Genomic DNA, 20396 nt, shown 5'->3' on the forward strand with positions numbered 1-20396 from the left:
TTTCTATAGCATCTGTACCCCGGAACATTGAGCTGCCAGTCCTGCCCCTCCGTTAGCCATGTTTCAGTCATAGCTATAATATCCCAGTCCCATGTGCCCATCCATGCCCTGAGTTCATCCGCTTTGCCCGTCAGGCCCCTTGCATTGAAATGAATGCAGTTTAATGTAGACTTTCCTTGCTCTCTGCCCTGCTTTCTCTGGTCATGCTTTACACACTCTCCCTTCCTGCCTTTTGTTTCCGTCCCCACTGACTTCCTACATCGGTTCCCATCCCCCTGCCACATTAGTTTAAACCCTCCCCAACTGCACTAGCAAACACCCCCCCGAGAACATTGGTTCCGGACCCACTCAGATGCAGACCGTCCGATTTGTACAGGTCCCACCTCCCCCAGAACCGGTTCCAATGTCCCAGAAATTTGAAACCCTCCCTCTTGCACCATCTCTCAAGCCACGTATTCATCCTAGCTATCCTCTCATTCCTACTCTGACTATCACGTGGCACTGGTAGCAATCCTGAGATTACTTACTTTGAGGTCCTACTTTTTAGTTTAACTCCTAACTCCCTAACTTCAGCTTGTAGGAACTCATCCCGTTTTTTACCTATATCGTTGGTGCCTATATGCACCACGACAGCTGGCTGTTCACCCTCATCTTTTCTCATTTTGCCAGGCAATGTTAACTGCAATATTTTTGCCAAATCTAAAAGACTGTTTTTAATCTCTGTCCGTAAGGTACTGCATGCGACCGTTTCCATCCCCTAAAACTTCTGAGCCTCTGAAAGAGCCATTGTCCACAACACACACCCCACTTAAACTAAAATACCACACCTGTAAAGCAAACAGAATATGCTCACCCCTCACTATCTTTAGGTTTACTAAGCCAATCCAATAGATATACTTTTATCCCCCTCAAGCCCCCAATTGTTATGGGCCAGGGTTTAGAGAAACCCAAAGTGTATCATGGAGTTCACCTGACCCACATCTTTTAATAGATTGTTATATGGGGAGCACACGGCTCACTCTACAGGTGTGGTATAGCAGAAAATGGACCAGTGGTTTTTAAAAACAAAACAATGTTTATTCTATGAACTCAAGTTAACCTTTTTAACTATCTGAGCAACCAGTAAATAAAATACACCCTCCAAAGAATACAACACTAAGTAACCTGTATGCTGTCCTTTTACACCCAAAAGACTTAACAAACCTTTAAACAGGAGCACATTAGGTTTACATTCAATATTGAGACCTTTTACAATTCTGAGTTCTCCAAATGATCCATAGATAGTCTTTGGATGGCAGAGATCAACAGCAGTGCAGCTCACTGAAAAAACACAAGACACACCCAAGCTCTTTCTCACACTGAAACTAAAAAGCAGAAGTTGAGCTCAGCTCCACCCACACTCTGACATCACTCCAGTAACATGAGCAGCTAAACACTTCTTAAAGGTACATTTCTTAAACACCCATTTCTTAAAGCGTACTCTCACATGACAAAAACAACAACATCTCCTCCACAATAGTCCTCAATACTGGGGCCCTGCAAGGCTGCGTACTTTGCCCCCTACTATACTCCCTATTCACATACAACTGTGTGGCAACCTTTGGCTCCAACACACGACTGTAGTGGGTCAGATCTCGAACAATGATGAGTCAGAGTACAGGGGTGAGAGAAAGAATCTAGTGGTGTGGTGCAACGACAACAATCTATCCCTCAAGGTCAGCAAAATTAAGGAACTGGTCATTGACTTCAGGAAGCAAAGTATCATACATACCCCTGTCTGTATCAATGGTGCCGAGGTGGAGATAAAACATTGAATATAGAACATACAGTGCAGAAGGAGGCCATTCGGCCCATCGGGTCTGCACCACCCCACTTAAGCCCTCACTTCCACCCCATAACCCAATAACCCCTCCTAACCTTTTTGGTCACTAAGGGCAATTTATCATGGCCAATCCACCTAATCTGCATGTCTTTGGACTGTGGGAGGAAACCGGAGCGCCTGGAGGAAACCCACGCAGACACGGGGAGAACGTGCAGACTCCGCACAGACAGTGGCCCAGCGGTGAATCAAACCTGGGACCCTGGCGCTGTGAAGCCACAATGCTATCTACTTGTGCTACCGTGCTGCCACGATGTTTGACAGCTTCAAATTCCTAGGTGTGCAAATCATCAACAATCTGTCCTGTTCCACCCACGTCGACGCTATGACCAAGAAAGCACAACAGTGCATATACTTCCTCAGAAAGCTGAGGGAATTTGGCATGTCCACATTGAGTCTTGCCAATTTTTACAGATGCACCATAGAAAGCATCCTACCTGGCTGCATCATAGCCTGGTAGGGCTTCTGCTCGGCTCAAGTCCGTAAGAAACTACAGAGAGTTGTAAACCTGTGCCCCATCCATTGACTCTGTCTGCACCTCCCACTGCCTTGGGAAAGTGGGCAGCATAATCAAAGACCCCTCCCACCCAGGTAATTCTCTCTTCCAACCTCTTCCATCGGGCAGGAGATACAGAAGTCTGAGAACATGGAGCAATAGGTTCAAAAACAGCTTCTTCCCCACTGTTACCAGACTCCTGAATGATCCTCTTATGGATTGAACTGATCTCTCCACCCATCTTCTCTGCTGAGTAGCACTACACTCCGTAAACGTCACCCAATATCTATGTCTATGTATTTACATTGTGTGCTATGTTTTTTCATGTATGAAACGATCTGCCTGGACTGTACGCAGAACAATACTTTTAGCTGTCCCTCAGTACACGTGGCAATAAATCAAAATCAAAATCCAAACAAGAACGATAATGAAATACACAGCAGATACAGTTGGTTAACTATTAACTAACTTAACTCCCACTTTAACTTGCCCCTCCACACACACAAGACAGGCTAACACAGAGGGGTGGAAAGGGGTAAAAAAACAAAAGTGAACGAGAAAAGAGTGTTTGCTTCAGATGATGGTTCTCAGCATGCTTTCTTCACAGTAAGCTTGTAGATTACAGTATTTGTATTGCAGCCTATACTGGTCTTTTAAAATACCGCACTCACAACTTTCCTGGAGAAGCAGAGTCTTTGTTTCATTAAACTTTGTTTTCAGTTCGTGGTTTGTCTTCAGGCCTCATAGTTTCGGGAATCCAATGCCCACAGGCTTATTGGGAGAGAGAGAGTTAACTGGATCTTTCTGGAGGGAGCTACAACCCTCAGAGCAGGCTTCCGGGACAGAATTATCAACAGCTTTATGGAGAGATTACCTGGGCCTTTTATATCTGTGCTGCCAAAATCTAAACTGAAACCTCCTTAGGTCCCTGAACCATCCCACTGAGATAAGAACCAATCACCACCAAGAACCAATCACCACTGGGCAAAGTACATGCTTTTGGACCAATTCATTGGCTACCAGCTAAATCAATCAAACCGAGACCCAGCCCATCTTTCTCACTAATGTTGGCCGGTCTACAACTCCAGTTTGAACCAGCACAAACTAGCAAAGTGATCTCTCCTGCATCTGGATCCTTTTGCTTAAATTAGAGTCACGTGCTGCTGAATTCTTCTCCTTGCATTACAGGTACAGGATGCTTGCCTAAAGCAACATATCCATTAATTATCCATGGATCAAAAAGATAATGGCAAAAATAAAAGAAAGGGGGAAAAGGGAATAAACCAGAAGGACGCTTACAAACCTCACTAACATATAGTGAATCTTTCATGCGATGATCAGTGGTCCAAACATTAACATACTATCTGGCCAAGGAGATGTTTCTTACGTGTTCAATGCATCTAAATTTACTTGCTCCATAGTAAATTCAAAATTATGTGGTACTTTAATTCACAAGAATCCTTGGAAAGCAAATAAATATGTTTCCTCATTAGTTGAATACTTCTGGAACTCCTATTATCTCCTTCATTCCCAATGTTATTTTGCCACATTTCTCCTTTCAAGGTCTGACTTCCAACTATAACCATTCATTCAGTGTTGTGATTTAGCTTATCTTTCAGTCTTTCATACTTTAACTGTGAAGAAAATGTTACATATTCAAAATCATAATGGAAGCGAAACGTGGAAAGAAACAAGCTGCTCACAATGTAAATTTTACAACAAAATCTAATACATGCCAATTGCATAAACGAACAGAAGAGCCAGGAACTGATTCTGTGCACCCTCTTGTGCTGTAGTGCCTTCATCTGCTGCTATTGGTTGCTAAGCACCAGCATTGTAGATAAATGCAACAGCTTAACTGTGCAAAACATAGGACAAGTGATGGCAATTATGACAAATAACCAAATTTGTTCACATTAACTATTTGGACTTTGGAATAAAAAACATTTATACATTTTTGGATGAAACCAATCTGAGGGGGCTGGTAATACTGAGGATGATTGCAACAAGTTACAGGAGGACATTATTAAACTGCAGAATGGGCAAATAATTGGCACATAAATTTCAACGCAAACATATCTGAGATTGTACATTTGGGTAGGAAAAATAAGGAGGTCACTTTTTACTTGGAAGGTGCAAGACTAGGTGGGGTCTCGGAGGCCAACCTGGGTTGGCCACTTCCCGACTTAAAATGGAGAACCGCAAAGGCTGACGGGAAATTCAGCCAACACAGGCAAAGACTAGCAAATACAGAAATCATGTGTCTTGAAACCTGTAAGAAACCAGACAGCACTGAAACCAGCAGCCATCTGCACAGTCATGAGCAATTCCAAGGCACAATTGCAACAGTTAAGGTGAATAAAGCCAAGCCAGACTCCTCGGCGCCAGCAGGAGCCAAGACAAAGGAAGGCCAACGGACATTTAGGGACCGCCCAGCAATCAGGGAACAACTCCAGTATTGGAGAAATCGATCCAAGTAATCGGTACGCAGTCCAATCACTTGGAATCAGGTACGGGGTCCGCCCCGAAGGGCGGGAAGCCCCTGGGGACTATAAAGTAAAGCCCCCAAGTTCAAATCGTCCTTCTTTGGCAGGGTCACTCAGCAGCTCGTACCAACCCTTCACAGTAACCTGCCTCGCTGTCGCCAACCAAGTAAGTCTCAAGTCAATGCTCACTATGAGATAGGTGCTCCTGGCTACCAGTCCATACCAACTTTTGAATCCTGCCGACTCAGGACCTGAACGAAAGGCCATTTGTTCCCCTGACCTGGTGGGTAGTCCGAAGCTAAGTATTGGCCTTTTAGTGATAGGAATAGTCTAGAAAGTAGAGTTTATGCATGAGTAGTGATTTACTGTGTATAATAAATGTGTTTTGATTTGAATCTTACTAATTGGTGTGTTGAGTTATTGATCATTACTGGAACTTGAACCTCGTGGAGGTATCATGAAGATACCTGGCGACTCTAGAGCAAAGGTTAAACAAACAGAGCAAATTACGAATTAAGTGCCAACCAAAAGTTAGCAACAGTATAAATCATAAATCACTAAAATTTATGCCACAGGTTAGCAAGGAAAATTTAAAAAAAGAAGCAAACAAAGCAATAGGATTTATTTTTAGAGTGATAGAATTGAAAAGGAGGGAAGTTATGCTAAACCAGTGTCGAATTGGTGAGACCGCACCTAGGGTACAGTGTATTGTTCTGGTCACCATATTATAAAATATTAAGGATATAGAGGCAGTGGAGAGGGTCCAAAGAAGATTTGTGAGGATGTTACTAGAAATGTGTGCATATATGTCAGTTTATTATCTCTTGAGAAAAAACCTCGTAGTGGTCTTTAAAATTATAACATGTTTTGAAAGGGTGGATATAGAGAGAATGGCCTGGATTTCCATCCTCGAGGTGGCTAGTGGGAGTCACAGAATCACAGAATTTTTATGACGCAGAAAGAGGCCAAGAAGAAGGCCATTTGGCCCATCGTGTCTGCATCAGCTCTCCAAACAAGCATCATGACTTAGTGCCATTCACTTGCCTTTTCCTCACATCACTGCACAGCCTATTCTAATGCTCACTTAAATGCCTCAATAGAATCTGCCTCCACTACACTTCCAGGCAGTGCATTCCAGGCCTGAATGTTGTGAAATGGATTTTTCGGTTAGGAAAACTCCCAAGCCTCATTATGCAATCTTGGCCGAGGGCCCTGAAATCCTGTTGAAACAGCTGAGCCCTATGGAAGACATCATTTGATTGACAGTCAATTTCACAATGTTTATTTGCAGAAGGTGAGAATATTTCAAGTACTTGCAATTTCACCTATTAATACTTCAAAATATATGGATGTTTGACACTTTTAGTGACGTAGTGAAAAGGAGTGTTTTTTTAAGAAAGTGGAAAGTCATCAATGACTTTTAAAAAACTTTCCATATCCTCTTGTCATCAAAGGCTGAGTGGGCTTGGTTGGGGGCATACCTTGGCATGGGTAGCATGAGGAGGACTTTTTGAACTTGAAAGGTCCCCTCATGCAGACTGGTTTGTGACACCTCTGAGGTGCTGTGAACTACAACTCTTTGAAAAGCTGGCTCAAATCCATGAAAATTGTGGAGGCTAGGTCATGCTGTGATAATTATGGAGAAAGTGAATGTGCATGGGAGTGAATTGGATGCTAATCAAGTGGGTTGCTTTGTCCTGTATGGCATTAAGAATCGGGATTGTTATTTGAGCTGTGTTATCCACGCAAGTGGGGAGTATGCAATCCATTCCTTCCTTGTGCCTTGCACTGGTGAATTCAGGAGGTGAGTTACTTGCCACAGATTTCCCAACCTCTGACCTGCTCTTGTAGGCACATTATTTTTATGGTTGGTCCAGTTAAGTTTCTAGTCTGGAGTAACCCCAGGATGTTGATGGTGGGAAATTCAGAAGATGACATGGTATTGAATGCTAAGGTGGGCGAATGTTATTGCCTGGATCTTGAGTGGTATAAGTATTAGTTGCTCCTTATCATATGAAATCTGAATGGTTTCCAGGGGCAGATTCTCTGACCCCCCACCGGGTCGGAGAATCGGCAGGGGCTGGCATGAATCCCGCCGCTGGTTGCTGAATTCTCCGGCACCAGATATTTGGCGGAGGTGTGAATCGCGCCTCGCCAATCGGCGAGCCCCCCCTGGCGATTCTCCGGCCCGCGATGGGCCGAAGTCCTGCTGCTGGAATGCCTATCCCGCCGGCGAGGATCAAACCACCTCTCTTCCTGGCGGGACGAGGCAGTGCGGACGGGCTCCGGTGTCCTGGGGGGTGCGCGGGACGATCTGGTGCCCCCACGGTGGCATGGCCCGCGATCGGGGCCCACGGCCCTGTGCCGTGAGGGCACTCTTTCACTACGCGTTGGCCGTGTAGGTTTCCGCGATGACCGACGCATAGGTGACCCCCCCCCCTGCGCATGCGCGGGGATGACGTCAGCAGCCGCTGACGCTCCCGCGCATGGGCGGACATCCGCCACCCGGCGAAGTCCTTTCGGCCCCGACTGGCACGGTGCCAAAGGCCTTTCCCCCCGGTCTGCGGTGCGCAAACCACTCCGGCGCGGGGCTAGCCGCTCAAGGTGAGGGCTTGGCCCCTAAAGGTGCGGAGAATTCCGCACCTTTGGGGCGGCCCGACGCCGGAGTGGTTCTCGCCACTCCATCCCGCCGGGATCCCCCGTCCTGCCGGGTAGGGGAGAATCCCGCTCCTGGTCTTGCTACATGTGGGTCATTATCTAAGGAATTTTGAGTGGTACTGGACTCAAACCACTGGAAAGATTCACCCTAATTCTCATTTCCTTCAAGCAACCTAGTGAAAGTAAAAGGTAATCCTCTTAACTCACTTCTGTAATTTTGCTGTTTTATCCATGTTTGGACTAAGGCAGTAAGAAAATCTGGAGTCAAATGGTTCTGGTCAATGATAAACTAAACATAGGTGAGAAGTTTATTGCTGAATAAGAACAAACATTTGAACATAAGAATATAAGAAATAGGAATTAGTAGGTAATTCACCCCCTCGAGCCTGCTCCACCATTCAGTATGATCACGGCTGATCTCATCTTGACGTCCTCTCCACCTTCCTGCCTGCTCCCCATAACCCTCCATCGCACTACTAATTAAAAACCTGTCTATCTGCTCCTTAAATGTGTTTAGTGTTCTGCCGTCCACTGCACTCAGGGGTAAAGAATTACACAGATTCACAACTATTTAAGTGAATTAATTCCTCTTAATTTCTGTTTTAAATCTGCCACCCCTGAGCCTAAAACTATGGCCTCTCATTCTAGAATGTTCAACAAGGGGATACATCCGCTATGTGTCTACCCTGTCAATCCCCTTTAACATCTTGTACACCTCAATTAGATCTCCTCTCATTCTTCTAAACTCTGGCGAGTATAGGCCTAAACTGCTCAATCTCTCTCCATGACACAAGTCCTTCAACCCTGGAAGCAACCTAGTGAACCTTCTCTAAACTGCCTCTAACGCATTGATGCCCATCCTCAATTAAGGGGACCAAAACTGCACAATACTCCAGATGCGGTCTCACCAATGCCCTATTCGGTTCCAACAGCACTTCCATTCTTTTATACACGATTCCATTAGCAACGAATACCAAAATTCTATTTGCCTTCCTTATTACCTGCTGCACATGCATGCTGACTTTCTGTGATTCATGCTCGAGGACACCCAAGATCTCTGCACTGAAGCACTTTGAGGTTTCTCTCCATTTAGATAATAAGCTGCATTTTTATTCCTTTGACCAAAATGGATAACCTCGCACTTATCCAAGTTAAATTCCATCTGCCAAATTTTGATCCACTCGTCTAACCTATCCATATGCATTTGTAAATTTCTTATTTCCTCATTGCAACTTGCTTTCCTATTTATTAGTGCCATCGGCAAATTTGGCTATAGTGCATTCTATCCCTGCATCCAAATCATTAATATAGATTGTAAATAATTGGGGCCCGAGGACTAAATCCTGTGGCACACCACTAGTTACAGCTTGCCAACCAGAAAAAGATCCATTTATCCCCACTCTGTTTTCTGTTGGTTAGCTAATCCTCTATGTAAGTGTTATAACCTGCCTGCTTACCATTGGCTGGGGACTAATGACAATCCCACAATCCTGTGGGAGTATGAGCTTCCCCAATGAGGGGGGCAGAGAAACCATTAGTAAACTCCAAGTATAAATAAAGCTGGCCAGTTTGGAAACAGCAGGAAGGAGTGTGCAGCAAGGGAAGTTGCTGCTGTTTTATATATATATGTCATTGTAAATAAATGTTATTACTTTGTATCCTTAAAACTCATGCTGGATTATTTGTGGCCCTCACAAAACTGGTGACGAGGGTTAAAGTGAATAGCTGTCTACACTGCTGAAGCCACCTCCCTGGATTTTTGTTGGATACAGGTTGGAAGTTGTTTTCTATTATACCATGCCTCTGTACGGACGTTTGGATGTTTTTGATGCTGCTCTGGAAAGCTGGAACCAGTACACACAACGGATGTGTTACTATTTCCGGGCAAACAATATCACTGAAAACGAGCGGCAGGTGGTCATATTGCTCACCGCCTGCGGCCCGCATACGTTTGGGGTGATTAGGAGCCTTACGTACCCAGCTGCGTCGGACACCAAAATGTTTGATGAACTTGTGAATATAGTGGGGCAACATTTTAACCCAACCCCATCCACGATAGTCCAGCGTTACCGGTGTAATACCGCTGAGAGGACCCCTGGAGAATCCCTTGCCGATTTTCTATCCAGGCTACGCAGGATTGCGGAGTACTGTGACTATGGTGAGACCTTGTCAGAAATGTTACGCGACTGTTTGGTTTGCGGTATTAACAATGCGGCCACCCAGAGAAAGGTGTTAGCTGAGCCAACATTGACTTTTCAACAGGCCATTCCAATAGTATTGTCCCGAGAGAGCGCAGAATGAGGAGTGCAGGAGCTACAGGGAATGGAAGTGCATGCCTTGGGGCGCAACCCCTTCCGTCCGAAAACGTCCCCCGCACTCCTGCGGTACCTTGGGCGAGGCAACGTCCGGACCGACGCCAGTGGCCGTCGGACATTCCTCCCCAAAGGGAGCCTTCTCCAGAACCAATGGATGAGGAGCCATGTCCGTGTCAGACTTGTAGGCACCGACCCCGTCGTGGACGGCGGTCCTGGGGGCGCCAGAGGCGCCGTCGTTCCGACCGAAACTGGGACCAGCCCAGGGGCCGTAACTGGGACCAGCCCAGGGGCCGTACCGTCCATGTGGATGAACCTGCGGCGACTACTCCTGAGGACGTGGAGACGGAGGACGACTGCCTGCAGCTGCATTGAGTGGCAGCTCCCCGTGTGGCCCCCATTAAGGTGACAGTATGGGTCAATGTCCACCCGCTTGAGATATAGTTGGACACTGGCTCAGCGGTCTCCGTGATCGCCCAGAGGACATTCGAACGCATCAAGCAGGGTGTACAGACCCTTACATTAACCGACTCACAGGCCAGGTTGGCCACCTACACGGGAGAACCACTGGACATTGCAGGAACTCCAATGACCCCTGTTGTTTATGGATGCCAGGAGGAGCGTTTCCCACTTATCGTGGTGCGCGGCCATGGGCCCAGCCTGTTGGGTCGGGACTGGTTGCGCCATTTGCGGTTGCAATGGCAGCACATCCTCCAAACAGTTTCTGAAGGGTTGACTGAGGTGCTAGGACGATACCCAGATGTATTCCAGCCTGGTTTGGGGAAATAAAAAGGGGCCGTAGCCCGTATCCAAGTCGAACCAGGAGCCATGCCGCGCTATTTCCGGGCGTGCCCGGTGCCTTACGCCTTGCTCGAGAAGGTAGAAGGGGAGCTCACTCGTTTGGAGAGTTTGGGTATTATCAGGCCCGTCCGTTTTGCTGACTGGGCAGCACCAATTGTACCTGTAATGAAGCCAAATCCCACAGTTCGCTTGTGTGGCGACTATAAACTTACAGTGAATACGGCTACCCGACTCGACCGATATTCAATGCCTCGCATAGAGGATCTCTACGCGAAGCTTGCAGGTGGACTCTCGTTCACAAAATTAGATATGAGTCACGCCTACCTGCAGTTGGAGCTGGACCCTGCCTCCCGACCATATGTAACGATTAATACACACCGGGGCCTGTATGAATATACACGGTTGCCCTTTGGAGTATCCTCTGCCTGCGCAATTTTTCAACGTGTTATGGAGGGCATTTTGAGAGGTTTACCACGTGTTGCTGTCTACTTAGATGAGGTTTTGATTACAGGGTCGTCGGAGCAGGAACATTTGGAAAATCTGGAGGCTGTCCTTAGACGCTTTTCGGAGGCTGGAGTCCGTTTACGTCACACAAAGTGCGTATTTCAGGCAAAGGAAGTAGTCTACCTAGGTTATCGGGTGGACCGCGAAGGTTTGCACCCCGTCGCAGAGAAGGTGCGTGCAATTCAACAGGCCCCCGCCCCGACTGACACTTCGCATCTTCGTTCTTTCCTCGGTCTCGTAAACTATTACGGGAAGTTCCTCCCCAATCTGGCAACTACGCTGGCCCCTTTGCACCTTCTGCTAAAGAAAAATCAGACCTGGGTTTGGGGTCAGCCGCAAGAAACCGCTTTCCGGCGGGGTAAAGCAACAATTGTCGTCGTCTGGGTTACTAACCCACTATGATCCTGGAAAGCTTTTGCTCGTCACATGTGATGCATCCCCGTATGGTATTGGGGCCGTCCTGTCCCACAAGATGGAGAACGGGGCCGAGCGACCGATAGCTTTCGCCTCCCGCACATTGACTGCAGCGGAGAAAAAGTACGTGCAGATCGAGAAGGAGGGCCTGGCAGTGGTTTTTGCGGTGAAACGCTTGCACCAGTACGTGTATGGCCGCCATTTCACTATCATGACTGATCATAAGCCTCTGCTGGGACTTTTCAGAGAGGATAAGCCAATACCGCCCATTGCTTCCGCACGGATCCAGCGCTGGGCTTTGTTGCTTGCTGCATACGAGTATTCTCTGGAGCACAAACCAGGTACGCAGATTGCAAATGCCGACGCACTGAGCCGATTGCCTTTATCGACCGGCCCCATGTCGACCCCCACGACCGGTGAGGTGGTTGCAACCCTAAATTTTATGGACACCTTGCCTGTCACGGCACCACAGAGTGGACCCAGACGGAGCCAGTCCTGTCAATGGTTCGGCACATAGTCCTGTATGGTGGGCAGCATAGACAGCTCCCAAGCGAGTTGCGGGCATTTTCCTCCAAGCTGTCAGAATTCAGCGTGGAAGACGGCATCCTCTTGTGGGGGACGCGTGTGATTGTCCCGGGAAAAGGCCAGGAGCTGATACTAACAGACTTGCACAATGGCCATCCAGGTGTGACCAAAATGAAAATGTTGGCCCGGAGTTATGTCTGGTGGCCAGGCCTCGACACCGACATTGAAAAGGTGGCCCAAAACTGCTCCATTTGCCAGGAGCATCAGAAGCTTCCGCCGGCCGTGCCCCTACATCACTGGGAATGGCCAGGGCGGCCTTGGGCACGCTTGCATGCAGATTTTGCAGGCCCTTTTCAAGGATCCATGTTCCTTCTATTAATTGACGTCCAGTCTAAAAGGCTAGAGGTGCATAAGATGCAGGGGACAACGTCCTGCGCAACAATTGAAAAGATGCGTTTGTCGTTTAGTACGTATGGCCTCCCCGAGGTGCTGGTCACGGATAACGGCACTCCATTCACGAGTGAGGAGTTTGCGAGGTTCACGAAGATGAACGGCATACGCCATATCCGCACTGCCCCTTACCACCCGGCTCCAAATGGGTTGGCAGAGTGCAGACATTCAAAAGAGGCCTAAAGAAGCAGTCTTCCGGATCAATGGACACGAGACTGGCTCGCTTTTTGTTTACGTATAGGACCATCCCCCATGCAATGACTGGGGTAGCTCCCGCAGAACTCCTAATGGGCCGGAGACTTCGCACCCCCCTTAGTATGGTTTTCCCGGACATTGGCGCAAAAGTACGCCGCACACAAGAACGGCAGGGACAGGGATTTTCTCGGCATCGGCCGATTCGGCAGTTTGAGCCCGGTGACCCAGTGTTCGTTCGGAATTTTGCTGGTGGTGCCCAGTGGGTTCCTGGTGTAATCATCCGCCAAACGGGCCCTATATCTTACCAGGTGCAAGCCCAGGGTCGTCTCCAGCGCAAACATGTAGACCACGTTCGGTCTAGAAGACTATCCCCTCAAAAGATTCCCCGCCCCCGGAGCTCATTTCTACAGCCGCAGAGACCAGAGACAAGGGAAGGTAGTCCTCACAATCTTCCACTGGTGCCTCACTCGAAGCCTGCGCAGGTCGTTACAGAACCGAATGGAGATAGAGACGCTGACATGACGGAGGCAGCAGACTCTGACTCTGAGATGGAGACACGGGATGCATCAGAGGGGGAATCCGCGGGTCCACGGGCCGTGGATGTACAACCGTTGCGCCGTTCATCACAGAAGCGCCGGTCTCCGTCTCGTTACATGCCACCTGATCGAGCGCCGCGTGCAAATGGTGTCCGGCCTGCGGCAAAACGAGTCCGACGCCCTCCTTCGCCAGGGTCTTTGGTGGATTCCTTGGACTTTGGGGGGGAGGGATGTTATAACCTGCCTGCTTACCATTGGCTGGGGACTAATGACAATCCCACAATCCTGTGGGAGTATGAGCTTCCCCAATGAGGGGTGCGGAGAAACCATTAGTAAACTCCAAGTATAAATAAAGCTGGCCAGTTTGGAAACAGCAGGAAGGGGTGTGCAGCAAGGGAAGTTGCTGCTGCTGTTATACATATATGTTATTGTAAATAAATGTTATTACTTTGTATCCTTAAAACTCGTGCTGGATTCTTTGTGGCTCTCACAAAAGTAAGCTAATATATTACCCCCAACACTGAGGGATCTTACCTTTTGTGCAGCAGTTTATCAAATGCCTTCTGGAAGTCCAGATAAGTACATCTACAGGACCCTCATTATGCCCAATTCTTGTTATATCTTTGAAGAGCAAAGAAGAGTACAGCACAGAAATAGGCCCTTCAGCCCTCCAAGCCTGCGCCGACCATACTGCCCATCGAACCCAAAACCTTCAACATTTCCGGGGTCCGTATCCCTCTATTCCCAACATATTCATGTATTTGTCAAGACGCCCCATAAACGTCACTATCGTACCTGCTTCCACCACCTCCTCCGGCAGCGAGTTCCAGGCACCCACTACCTTCTGTGTAAAAAAACCTCCCTCTCAGCTTAAACCTATGTCCCCTAGTAATTGGCCCTTCCACTCTGGGAAAAAGCTTCTGACTGTCGAGTGAGCTTTATTCTGTATCTAGCTCCCATGTTGTGCCTGTCCTGGGAGTGTTTGGTGGGGACAGTGTAGCGGGAGCTTTAGTCAAACACTATTTACCCTTCATAAAACAATGCTCACCCTGATGGATTGCGTTTTGACTTTCCAAATGTTCCATTACTACTTCCTTTATAATGGTTTCCAACAATTTTCCAATAACAGACAAACTAACTGGTCTATAGTTTACTATTTTCTGCCTTTCTCCCTTTTTCAACATGGGTGTTAGATTAGCCCTTTTCCAATCCACTGGAACCTTTCCAGAGTCCAAGGAAATTTGAAATATTATAACCAATGTCCACTTTCTCTGCTGCCACTTCCTTTAAGACCCTAAGCTGTAGGCCATCAGGCCCGGAGGACTTGTTTGCTCAGTACATTTTCCCAAACAGATGCGATTATTTTAAGTTCCTCCGTTTCAACAATCTCTGTATTACCTAGGCAAAATATTGATTTAAGTGACGTATAAAATATTGATTTAAGACACTGGCAACAAAACCTTTCATCACATCTATGATTGAGAGTGGAGTGATGGGGCAGTGATTGGATTTGCCCTGATTTTGTGGATAGAACATACCTGGGTAATTTTCCACATTGATAAGCAGATGTCAAAGGGTTTTTTTGTGACTACGTAGGCTAAATCCTAGGGATGCAGCTAATTCTGGAGCTCTCGTCTTCAGCACTAGTCAGGGTGTTATCAGGGCCTTTTGCCTTTGCTGTGTCCAGTACGCTCAACCTTTTCTTGATTCCACATGGAATGAAATTAATTGACTGAAGACTAACGTGTGTAATTCTGGGAATCTCAGGAGGCCAAATTGGATCATACTCGTGCCTTCAGGGGGCTTGAGTGTAAGAGTTATGCTGCAACTGTACATGTCCCTGGTGAGACCACATTTGGAGTATTGTGTGCAGTTCTAGTCACCTCATTATAGGAAGGATGTGGAAGCATTGGAAAGGGTGCAGAGGAGATTTACCAGGATGCTGCCTGGTTTGCAGGATAGATCTTATGAGGAAAGGTTGAGGGAGCTAGGACTTTTCTCTTTGGAGCGGACGAGGATGAGAGGTGACTTAATAGAGGTTTATAAGATGATGAGAGTGGACATTCAGAGACTATTTCCTCGGGTGGATGTAGCTATTACAAGGGGGCATAACTATAAGGTTCAGGGTGGGAGATATAGGAGGGATGTCCGAGGTAGGTTCTTTACTCAGAATGGTTAGGATGTGGAATGGACTGCCTGCTGTGATAGTGGAGTTGGACACTTTAGGAACTTTCAAGTGGTTATTGGATAGGCACATGGAGCACACCAGAATGACAGGGAGTGGATTAGCTTGATCTTGGTTTCGGACAATGCTCAACACAACATTGAGGGCCGAAGGGCCTGTTCTGTGCTGTACGGTTCTATGTTCTATGTTCCCATTACCTGAGACATGTTGAGTTCTTCCATTATGTAGGATGCGGATGTTCAAGAAGTTGTTTAATTGCCCAGCAGCAGGCATGGAAGGATGTGGCAGGACTGCAGAGTTTTGATCTGATCTGTTCATTGTGGGATTGCTTTGTGCTGTATATTGCATGCCGTTTCTGCTGTTTAGCATTCTAGTTCTGTGTTGTAACTTGACCAGGTTGACACCTCAATTTTGGGTATGCTGGGTGCTGCTGCTGACTTCTGCACACAGCACCTTTTGGTTGCCTGTTTGAGATGCTAGATGTGATCTGAAACCATTCCATGTTACAAGTTACAGAGGGACATAGATAAGCTGCAGCGCTGGGCTGAGAGGTGGCAAATGGAGTTTAATGCAGAAAAGTGTGAGGTGATTCATTTTGGAAGGAATAACAGGAAGACAGAGTACTGGGCTAATGGTAAGATTCTTGGCAGTGTGGATGAGCAGAGAGATCTCGGTGTCCATGTATATAGATCCCTGAAAGTTGCCACTCCGGTTGAGAGGGTTGTTAAGAAGGCGTACGGTGTGTTAGCTTTTATTGGGAGAGGGATTGAGCTTTGGAAGCATGAGGTCATGTTGCAGCTGTACAAAACTCTGGTGCGGCCGCATTTGGAGTATTGCGTGCAATTCTGGTCACCGTATTATAGGAAGGATGTGGAAGCATTGGAAAGGGTGCAGAGGAGATTTACCAGAATGTTGCCTGGTATGGAGGGAAGATCTTATGAGGAAAGGCTGAGGGACTTGAGGCTGTTTTCGTTAGAGAGAAGAAGGTTAAGAGGTGACTTAAATGAGGCATACAAGATGATCAGAGGATTGGATAGGGTGGACAGTGAGAGCCTTTTTCCTCGGATGGTGATGTCTAGCATGAGGGGACATAGCTTTAAATTGAGGGGAGATAGATATAAGACAGACGTCAGAGGTAGGTTCTTTACTCAGAGAGTAGTAAGGGTGTGGAATGCCCTGCCTGCAACAGTAGTGGACTCGCCAAAACTAAGGGTATTCAAATGGTCATTGGATAGACATATGGACGATAAGGGAATAGTGTAAATGGGTTTTAGAGTGGTTTCACAGGTCGGCGCAACATCGAGGGCCGAAGGGCCTGTACTGCGCTGTAATGTTCTATGTTCTATATTCAGCACAGTTGTAATGTCACAAAACTCGATGATCAACATGGAGGAGCACTATTCTTCAGAACGTTTCTTGCCCATGTCTGACCTCATGCCATGGGACTTTGTGAGGTCTGGAGTCAACGTTGAGGACTTCTAGAGCTACTCTGGGATGCTGCTGTGCTGACACCTCTGGTAGGCCTGCACTGCTGGATTCGTCTTATCTCTCGCTCATAGGTAAGTCAGTCCGGTTGAATGAATACAAGCAAGTTCATTTCTTAAAAACACATTTTGGTACATTCACACAAAATTAATTGGAAAATGTTTTTCCATGTCTCTTGAAATGTCCTTGAAGCACCAACTAGTATAAACAGAAACTTCAAGATAAAAGTGACTTCAGATTTACAAAATTAAAAGTTTTTTCTCCGACAGCTATAATAATTTTTAATCAGTTAGCCGAATCACTTTCTTAAGGGAATCCTTATCTGGGATTAGCCCCTTACTTAGTTTCATTGGTTCTAATTCTTAGCTGAGACCCCCTTGATTTGTTCAGGAAAGTGTCAGTCATTTAACAGGTGATTGGTTAATTATACATTCATCAATTACCCCAAATTAATTAGCTGTCGCATGACTTTTGTCCCATGTTCAAACTCCCTACATCACGTCTGGTCTCAGCTATGATATTGTTTCAATCTTGTCGAATGTACCTTTCATATCAGATCATATCAGAACTTGTAGTAAGTTATTCATAACATTTGAGACAGCCATGGACAGTATTCAAACAATTATAACTTACTCATATTTCTACAAATTCAGTAATTTTCAAGAATCATTTTAGCTAATATTTTATAGAACCCCCCCTTGTATAATTGCTGAATCCAACACAGCACATATACAGGGATGATGATGGAAGAGCCTGGGACATTGACTGGAAGGTATGTTTCGGTGAGCATGACTATCAAGCTGTTGCTTGACGGGTCTATGAGACAGCTCTCCCAGTTTTGGCACAGATCCCAAGGTGTTAGTAAAGAGGACTTTCCAGGGTTGACTGGATAGGATATGTCTTTGTTAAAGTGATGCCTCGGTTGATGTTTGGATGGTTCACCCTGAATTATTCTTATTTGAATTTCCTGTATTGGTTTGATACAGTTTGAGTAGCTTGCTGAACCGCTTCAGAGAGCAGTTAAGAGCCAACTGCATTGTTGTGGGTCTGGTTTACATGTTGACCAATGCAGCTAAGACAACAATTTCCCTTCCCAAAAGGACATTGGGGACATCCATGTTGAAGACCACATGGAAAGAGCATTGAAGATGGCAGGGACGCAGGATATACTTTGAATGGGGATCTTCATTGTCCAACACCAGATGTTTTTACAGCAATCCAGTAGCTAATGTTAACATCAATAAGACCAGCTTTTTATTCCAGATTTATGTAATTAATTAAATTTAAATTCCCCCAGATGATGTGGTGGGATTTGAGCTCTGGCCCATTAATCCAAGCCCCTGGATGATGGTCCAGTAATATTAGCACAACAAAAGCAAAACAGTGTTGATGACAATGTGAAGTAAAAACAGTAACTGCTGGAACTCAGCAGGTTTGGCAGCATCTATGGAAATAGAAGCAGATAGGAATATAGGAACATGGGAATTAGGAGCAGAGTAGGCAATTCAGCCCTTAGGGCCTGCTCCGCCACTCAATCAGATCATGGCTGATCTCTTCCTGGTCTCAAATCCACCTCCCTGCCTGTTCCCCATATCCTTTTAACCCTTTTTTAAAATCAGTACTCCTTCTTGAAACCATTTAATGACTCAGACTCCATCACACTATAGTTCCTCCTCAGGTTTGCGACCTGAGTTAGAAATGTAACAGACTTTGAGGGGGTGGGAGGATGGGAAAAAGAACAAAGAAGAGTCTTTGGTAGGCTGTTGGGCAGGAGAGATTAAACAACAAAAGGTTTTATGGTGCAAGGTGAAGGTGGGGCAGGGATGGGGCAAGTAATGAAAAGAAAAATGTGTCCAGCGAAGATATGAATGGCAGGATCCTGACTAGCTGCTGGAAAGATCAAAGTAAAATAAATAGAGGAACAAGAGAGGGGGAAAAAAACAAAGCCAGCAAAAGAAAATGAAGCAAAATGAGAGCAGTGATTACGGTCAGGAATTGTTACTCAATGATAGGAGACTCAATGGTTAGGGGAATGGTTAGGAGATTCTGTGGTCACGAACGAGACTCCCGAAGGTATGTTGCCTCCCAGGTGCCAGGGCCAGGGATGTCTCGGATTGAGTCTACAGGAGAGTCAGAATACAGAAGGGAGATTGAGAACCTAGTGGAGTGGTGCAGCGACAACATTCTCTCCCTCAATGCCAACAAAACTAAAGAGCTGGTCATTGTCTTCAAGAAGCAAAGTACTGTACCCACCCCTGTCAGCATCAACAGGGCAGAGGTGGAGGTGGTTAGAAATTTCAAATTCCTAAGGGTGCACCTCTCCAAAAATCTGTCCTGGTCCACCCATGTCGACGCTACCACCAAGAAAGCAGAACAGCGCCTTAACTTCCTCAGGAAACTAAGGAATTTTAGCATGTCCACATTAACCCTTACCAACTTTTACAGATGCACCATTGAAGGCATCCTATCTGGCTGTATCACAGCCTGGTATGGCAACTCCTCGGCCCAGGACCGCAAGAAACTTCAGAGAGTCGTGAACACTGCCCAGTCCATCACACAAACCTGCCTCCCATCCATTGACTCCGTTTACACCTCCCGCTGCCTGGGGAAAGGTATAATCAAAGACCCCTCCCTCCCGGCGTAGTCACTCTTCCAACCTCTTCCATCGGGTAGGCCTGTGCCATGGGGGCACTCTTTTACTTCCGCCTTTGCCATGGTCTTCACTATGGCGGAGGTGGAACAGACCCCCTCCCCCTGCGCATGCGTGGGGATGACGTCAGCAGCCGCTGACGCTCCCGCGCATGCGTCGCCCGGCGAAGGCCTTTTGGCGCCAGGTGGCGTGGCGCCAAAGGCCTTTCCCGCCAGCCGGTGGAGTGGAAACCACTCCGGCGCGGGCCTAGTCCCTCAAGGTGAGGGCTTGGCCCCTAAAGGTGCGCAGACTTCCGCACCTTTGGGGCGGCCCGACGCAAGAGTGGTTCCCGCCACTCCATTACGCCGGAACCCCCCGCCCTGCCGGGTAGGGGAGAATCCCACCCATTGACTGGAACCTCCTTACTGCAAATGGTTTGGATGGAGCAGATCTTGTCATGGGATACAGGGAAACTTGGCATCTGGATACAGAATTGGTTGGCCGAAAGAAGACAGTGAGTGATAGTGGATGGAAAGTATTCCTCCTGGAGGTCAGTGACCAGTGGTGTCCCGCAGGGATCTGTTCTGGGACCTCTGCTCTTTGTGGTTTTTATAAATTATTTGGATCAGGAAATGGGAGGCTGGGTTAGTATGTTTGCCGATGACACAAAGGTTGGTGGAGTTGTAGATAGTGTTGAGGGCTGTTGCAGGTTACAACAGGACATTGACAGGATGCAGAGCTGGGCTGAGAAGTGGCAGATGGATTTCAATCTAGATAAATGTTAAGTGATTCATTTTGGAAGGTCGAATTTGAATGCTGAATACATGGTTAAAGGCAGGTT

General features: G+C 46.9%; 1 protein-coding gene across 2 annotated transcripts in view; it reads left to right on the forward strand.

The window, feature by feature from the left end:
- elovl2 (ELOVL fatty acid elongase 2) overlaps positions 1-20396 on the forward strand; it is a 252698-nt gene that overhangs the window by 60291 nt on the left and 172011 nt on the right. The window contains exon 2 of one of the 2 annotated variants that reach the window (XM_072509549.1): positions 16794-17000. The exons of the other annotated variant lie outside the window; for it this stretch is intronic. The gene's annotated coding sequence lies outside the window, so the exon portion shown is untranslated. The remainder of the gene's footprint in view (positions 1-16793; positions 17001-20396) is intronic. 2 annotated transcript variants of the gene reach the window in all.

The sequence above is a fragment of the Scyliorhinus torazame genome, chromosome 6 (assembly GCF_047496885.1).
Source record: "Scyliorhinus torazame isolate Kashiwa2021f chromosome 6, sScyTor2.1, whole genome shotgun sequence".
Taxonomy (NCBI): Eukaryota; Metazoa; Chordata; class Chondrichthyes; order Carcharhiniformes; family Scyliorhinidae; genus Scyliorhinus; species Scyliorhinus torazame.